The following is a 6,884-nucleotide window of genomic DNA, read 5'->3' on the forward strand; positions in this document are numbered from 1 at the left end:
CTGACCATGTCTGGGAACATGCTCTTCCTGCACTCTTCCTCTGACCGTGTCTGGGAACACACTCTTCCTTTGATCTTGTCTGGGAATGCGCTCTTCCTCTGACCGTGTCTGGGAACACACTCTTCCTCTGACCTTGTCTGGGAACGCGCTCTTCCTCTGACCGTGTCTGGGAAGACGCTCTTCCTCTGATCTTGTCTGGGAACGCGCTCTTCCTATGACCTTGTCTGGAAACACACTCTTCCTCTGACAATGTCTGGGAACACGCTCTTCCTGCGACCTTGCCTGGGAACACGCTCTTCCTCTGACCTCATCTGGGAACACACTCTTCCTCTGACCTCATCTGGGCACACTCTTCCTCTGACCATTTCTGGGAACACACTGTGCCTCTGACCTCATCTGGGAACACACTCTTCCTCTGACCATGTCTGGGAACACCCTCTTCCTCTGACCTTGCCTGAGCAGTCAACCAGCTGAGGACCAACTGCTGTGTGATGATCGGCTTCCAGGGATGACTTGATTTGAAAGTCTACATTCCTGCTGTATAAAGCATCATTTTTTTTTGTCTTCAATCAAATATTACAGTGTGAATTCACCCCCAGAATCAAACCTCTGTCCTTTTGCAGAACAACTCTGTATAACTCTGATCAATTCTGATGGGACCTGTGGCCCACTCTTGGGCCGACTGTGCTGGAAATTATTAATCTTTCTTTAACTTCTGGATCTGTTCCTAAATGTTTCAAATCTGCAGTGATTAAACCATTACTTAAGAAACCTAATCTTGACCCTAGTGTATTGAAAAACTATAGGCTGATATCAAATCTATCATTTTGCTCTAAAATTCTGGAAAAAGTCTTGTCACGGCAGCTCGTGGACTATCTTACTGAGAATAATCTCTTTGAGCCACTGCAGTCTGCTTTTAAAAAATATCATTCCACAGAGACGGCTCTCACTAAAGTGGTGAATGATCTTCTCCTTACAATGGATTCAGACACCACTACAGTTCTGTTACTGTTCGATCTCAGTGCTGCATTTGATACAGTGGATCATCATATTCTACTTAATAGGCTGGAAAATCATTTTGGGATTACTGGGAGTGCCCTTGCATGGCTGATGTCATACTTGACCAGTCGTTCTCACTGTGTTCTGTACAGTAACACTACCTCTAACCTGAGTGACATGAAATATGGGGTTCCACAGGGGTCTGTCTTAGGCCTCCTGCTTTTCTCCCTTTATATAGCACCCCTTGGGCACATATTGGGGCATTTTGGGATTACCTTTCACTGCCATGCTGATGATACTCAGTTATACATGCCGACAACTGCTGGTAATCTCATCCACATAAAATCCTTAGAAGATTGCCTTGCAGCCGTGAGAAGTTGGATGTCTAGAAACTTACTACTTTTAAACTCTGATAAGACTGAAATTATGGTTCTTGGTTCAGTGAGACATCAGCATCAATATGACCAGTTAATGCTTAGCTTAGGCTCGTGTGTCATACATCACACTGACAAAGTGAGGAACCTTGGAGTAATTTTTGATCCTACATTGTCCCTTGGCCTCCACATTAGAAACATTACGAGGACTGCCTTCTTCCATCTGCAAAATATAGTGAAGATTCGTCCCATCCTGTCTATGGCTGATGCTGAGACCCTGATCCATGCGTTTATCTCTTCTAGATTGGACTACTGCAATATTTTATTTTCTGGTTTACTGCAGTCCAGCATTAGGGCTCTCCAACTGGTTCAAAATGCTGCAGCCAGACTTTTGACACAAAGCAGAAAGTTCGACCACATTACACCCATTTTGGCGTCTCTTCACTGGCTTCCTGTCCCAGTGAGTTCTGCTACTAGTCTATAAAATTGTTCACAGACTGGCACCTCCCTAATTTGCTGACCTAATTAAACCTTATGTACCGGCCCGGGCTTTGTGTTCTCAGGGTGCAGGACTACTTTGTGTCCCTAGGGTGAATAAGTCGTCTGCGGGTCACAGAGCTTTCTCTTATCGTGCCCCTGTTCTGTGGAATGATCTCCCTGCATCAATAAAACAGTCAGATTCTGTGGAGACTTTCAAGTCCAGACTTAAGACACACTTATTTTCCCTTTCATATGGCTAGCATACTGGTATAGTTTTGTTTTACGCTTTTTACTCTTTTAATTCATTTTATTAATAAACGGAGCGTGTCACGGCCTCAACTTCACCTAAATTCTTGGTCTTTTAGTGAAGCTTAGGGCTAGTGGCCGGCGATCACCTTAGCATTTCTTCTGTTTTTCTTGTTCTTTAATGCTGACAAATTCTACAGTATTTTTTTTTTTGTCTTTCTGATGCCTGATTTTGTTTTTTCTCTCTGTTTGAGGTGCAGCTCCATCCAGAGGTAGGTGTGGTATTTGTGCTGGAGACCCTCCTATCCTATGCACCAATAGCATTTCTTGTGTATTTGTTTTGTGAATTGTTCTGTAATTTATGTCTGTATCATGGTCCAAGCAGAGGGTCACCCCTTTGAGTATGGTCTGCTTGAGGTTTCTTCCTCAGAGGGAGTTTTTTCTTACCACTGTTGCTCTGGGGGTTAGTAAGGTTAGACCTTACCTGTGTGAAGCATCTTGAGGCAACTCTGTTGTGATTTGGCTCTATATAAATGAAAATAAATTGAAACTGAAATTAAAAGTCATATTAGTGAATAGTAGTAAGAAGTAAAAAGTAATTATGTAATAACAGTCAAACAAAGTAATAATAATAAATAGTAAAATCTGCTCTATTAAAAGTATTACTAACAGTAATAGTCTAACAATAGCAAGTAAAGGTAAATATTGAACTGTAAAAAGCTTTCTCATTGTCATTATCTTCTCTTGTCTCATACAGGTGCTCTGGGTGCTGCAGACAGCAGCTGGAGGTTGAAGTAAAGGAGCCGGTTATAAAGATTAAACCACCCTTCAAGATGACAGGTGGGCAGAACACAAAATCAACAATTCAAATGAACATTGTGACTGTTAAAATGTACAGACAATTGTTACTGAAATAATATAAATTAATTCATTTTACTGTTAACCACAGCTCAGCAAAGAAGATGCTCTGAAAACCTGACCAATCGCCCGACTTCAAATCCTTGTGGAAGGAACCATTCAGAGACTGAAGGAGTGTTGCAACTGGGAACACGCTCTTCCTCTGACCATGTTTGGGAACACGCTCTTCCTCTGACCATGTCTGGGAATGCGCTTTTCTTCTGACCTTGCCTGGGAACGCGGTCTTCCTCTGACCATGTCTGGGATCACGCTCTTCCTCTGACCTCATCTGGGAACACACTCTTCCTCTGACCTTGTCTGGGAACATGCTCTTCCTCTGACCGTATCTGGGAACACGCTCTTCCTCTTACCATGTTTGGGAACATGCATTTCCTCTGACCATGTCTGGCAACACGCTCTTCCTCTGACCATGTCTGGGAACAAGCTCTTCCTTTGACCATGTCTGGGATCACGGTCTTCCTCTGACCTTGCCTGGGAACACACTCTTCCTCTGACCTTGTCTGGGAACGCGCTCTTCCTCTGACCGTGTCTGGGAACACGCTCTTCCTCTGACCATATCTGGGAACATGCTCTTCCTCTGACTATGTCTGGGAACACGTGCTTCCTCTGACCTTGCCTGGGAACACGCGCTTCCTCTGACCTTGCCTGGGAACATGCTCTTCCTCTGACCTTGTCTGGGAATGCGCTCTTCCTCTGACCATGTCTGGGATCACGCTCTTCCTCTGACCTCATCTGGGAACACACTCTTCCTCTGACCTTGTCTGGGAACGCGCTCTTCCTCTGACCATGTCTGGGAACACGCTCTTCCTATGACTGTGTCTGGGAATGCGCTCTTCCTATGACCTTGTCTGGGAACACGCTCTTCCTCTGACAATGTCTGGGAACATGCTCTTCCTCTGACCTTGTCTGGGAATGCGCTTTTCCTCTGACCATGTCTGGGAACGCGGCCTTCCTCTGACCTCATCTGGGAACACACTCTTCCTCTGACCTCGTCTGGGAATGCGCTCTTCCTCTGACCGTGTCTGGGAACACGCTCTTCCTCTGACCTTGTCTGGGAACGCGCTCTTCCTCTGACTGTGTCTGGGAACACGCTCTTCCTCTGACCTTGTCTGGGAACGCGCTCTTCCTATAACCTTGTCTGGGAACACGCTTTTCCTCTGACAATGTCTGGGAACACGCTCTTCCTCCGACCATGTCTGGGAACACGCTCTTCCTCTAACCTCATCTGGGAACACACTCTTCCTCTGACCTCATCTGGGAACACTCTTCCTCTGACCTCATCTGGGAACACTCTTCCTCCGACCATGTCTGGGAACACGCTTTTCCTCTGACAATGTCTGGGAACATGCTCTTCCTCCGACCATGTCTGGGAACACGCTCTTCCTCTAACCTCATCTGGAAACAAACTCTTCCTCTGACCTCATCTGGGAACACACTCTTCCTCTGACCTCATCTGGGAACACTCTTCCTCTGACCTCATCTGGGAACACTCTTCCTCTGACCATTTCTGGGTACACACTGTGCCTCTGACCTCGTCTGGGAACACACTCTTCCTCTGACCTTGCCTGAGCAGTCAACCAGCTGAGGACCAACTGCTGTGTGATGATCGGCTTCCAGGGATGACTTGATTTGAAAGTCTACATTCCTGCTGTATAAAGCATCATTTTTTTTGTCTTCAAGAGCAAATTGTCTTCAGAGCTGATGCGAAGATGGCTGTGCATCATAGTTGTAGATAAAGTGCTCAAAAATAAACTGTATCCTTAATCCAGTTTGGAGCGGGGTGTGGGAGAGTGCCTGTCTTAAGCCGTACACATCTTGAAACCTCACTCTTGTGTGTCTCCTCCCTCATCTCTTTAGCTGAAGTTCGGTGTTCAGCGAAAATACCCCATTTGCAGTTCAGGGGGCGAGGGGCGGGGTAAACTAGATCTGCCAGTGGGTTGGTGAGACAGAGGCAGCCCCCACTTCGAGTTGCGTCGTGCAGCGTCATGATGACGCCATGTATAAGCAACTCGGTGCCGAGACGATGTAGCTCAACGCCACAATAGCGTGAGGGACACAAAGGACGAAGTAAATTGGACGCCAAAAATTAAACATGTTTAATTTTTTTGCGTCCTGCGTTCGATGCAGAAATTAGAGAGACAGCAGCTGCATTTTACAGAAGCAGCATCTTGTCTCGGCACTTCCTGTGGCATCTGTATGTGTCGCGGCAGATGCTACTGTTTTTTGTATTTCTCGTAGCACTTCCGGTGGCATCTTTATGTGCCTGCCAAGGCAGATGCTGGTGTTTTCAGTTGATTTATTTATTCAGACGTGTACATGTAAAAGCATAAGCAGACCAGAGATGAAAAAAATAAATGTATTAAAAAAATCTACCTACCGACACATCTGTATGTGTCGCAGCAGATGCTGCTGTTTATTTGTATTTCTTGTAGCACTTCCTGTGACATCTATATGTGCTGTAGCAGATGCTGGTGTTTTCTGTTTTATTCATTAATTTAATTGTTTATGTCAGACGTGTACATGTAAATACATTAACAGATCATAGATGAAAAAATAAAAATACAAGTTTTAAAAAATCTTCAAACTCGTTCATTCATTAAGTTCAAGCAATGAGGATAAGTAAAATTCAGATCTAACGAGCGATATAACACTGTAAAAAAAAAGTCTGTCTAACATAGAAATCCTGTAAAATGATGACATAAAAAAAATGTAAAAAGAAAAACAAGTGTTGAATTGACAGCAATAATTGTGCAGATTTTATCTTCAAAACAGGCAATTAACAGCTTATCTTTTCCATATATTGTAATTATTAACATGCAAAAATAAACATTTATTTTGCATTGTAATACTTATTATTTAATAAATTATAGATAGATGGTGGTTTCAGTGCAAGTCAGAGCAACGCGACAGCACTCAATGTGACTGGAAGCCACACACTCACAATACAGCGTTACCCGGTCGCCAATTTATGATTCCTGCTGTGTTCCATTGTTCCCAAAGTATAAATCCCGCAGGATTGTTTTTATACCATGTACACAATGGAGTAAAACTACACACTCAAAAAGCACAGAAAAAAAAATGTTGCTGCTGCAGCGCCTCGCTTTTCTCTCACAAATATGTTTAAATAAAGTCCATAAAAGTCCTGCTCACAGACTGATTGCCAGAGACAGGACATGTCCACATCCAGTATAACTCCAGACATCGCCACGTTTACTCAGAGATGGCTCGTTCGCGCGCATGCAGCTTGCGGTCAAAGGAGGAAAGATAAACTATAACAGAACTCAGAGTGCAGACCTGCAGCTCAGCACAAGAACAAATATAAACTAGAGGAGAAATCAGAGTGCACAGTTTGTCTGCACTCTGATTTCTCCTCTGCGTCCTCACCTCCTCTCTGCCCCCTGCTGCACCTGACGCAGACATTCCTGCGTCATCATGAAGCCACAGGAAGTAACTCGAAGCAGACCCGGTGTGAAAGGGGCTGAAGATACAGAGGACAAAGTGAGATGGAGATGGATGAGCTGCTGTGGAACCCACCAACGGAAAGAAGAACAATGAAACAAGAAAGTAAGGAACACGTAAATATAGTTTTACTTTATTTCTGATGAAGCAGTGAAGTTCTGCTGGACCAATTGCTCATGTTTTCTTTATAATAACACTGCTAGGGAATATTTTACTGACTTTGTTATGGTCCTGAGGTCCATAAACACCCGTAAATGTCCATGGCTCAGTCTGTCAGTTACCTGTGTCTCCACATCTGTCCTTCTTTCACAGAAAACTGCAGGATATATATATATATATATATATATATTTTTTTTTTAATGCAGCGCGCAGGCTAGCACTAGCAGAACACAGGGTAACTTCAGTTTG

The 6,884-nt window shown here is 44.1% G+C and overlaps 1 long non-coding RNA gene across 1 annotated transcript; it reads left to right on the plus strand.

The window, feature by feature from the left end:
- The first annotated feature begins 425 nt into the window (after positions 1-425).
- On the plus strand, positions 426-3,254 carry LOC117525654. Its single transcript, XR_004565112.1, has 3 exons — positions 426-539; positions 2,857-2,939; positions 3,049-3,254. It is a non-coding gene; the product is annotated as an uncharacterized LOC117525654 (long non-coding RNA).
- Positions 3,255-6,884: the final 3,630 nt, after the last annotated feature.

Source organism: Thalassophryne amazonica, chromosome 15 (assembly GCF_902500255.1).
Source record: "Thalassophryne amazonica chromosome 15, fThaAma1.1, whole genome shotgun sequence".
Classification (NCBI taxonomy): Eukaryota; Metazoa; Chordata; class Actinopteri; order Batrachoidiformes; family Batrachoididae; genus Thalassophryne; species Thalassophryne amazonica.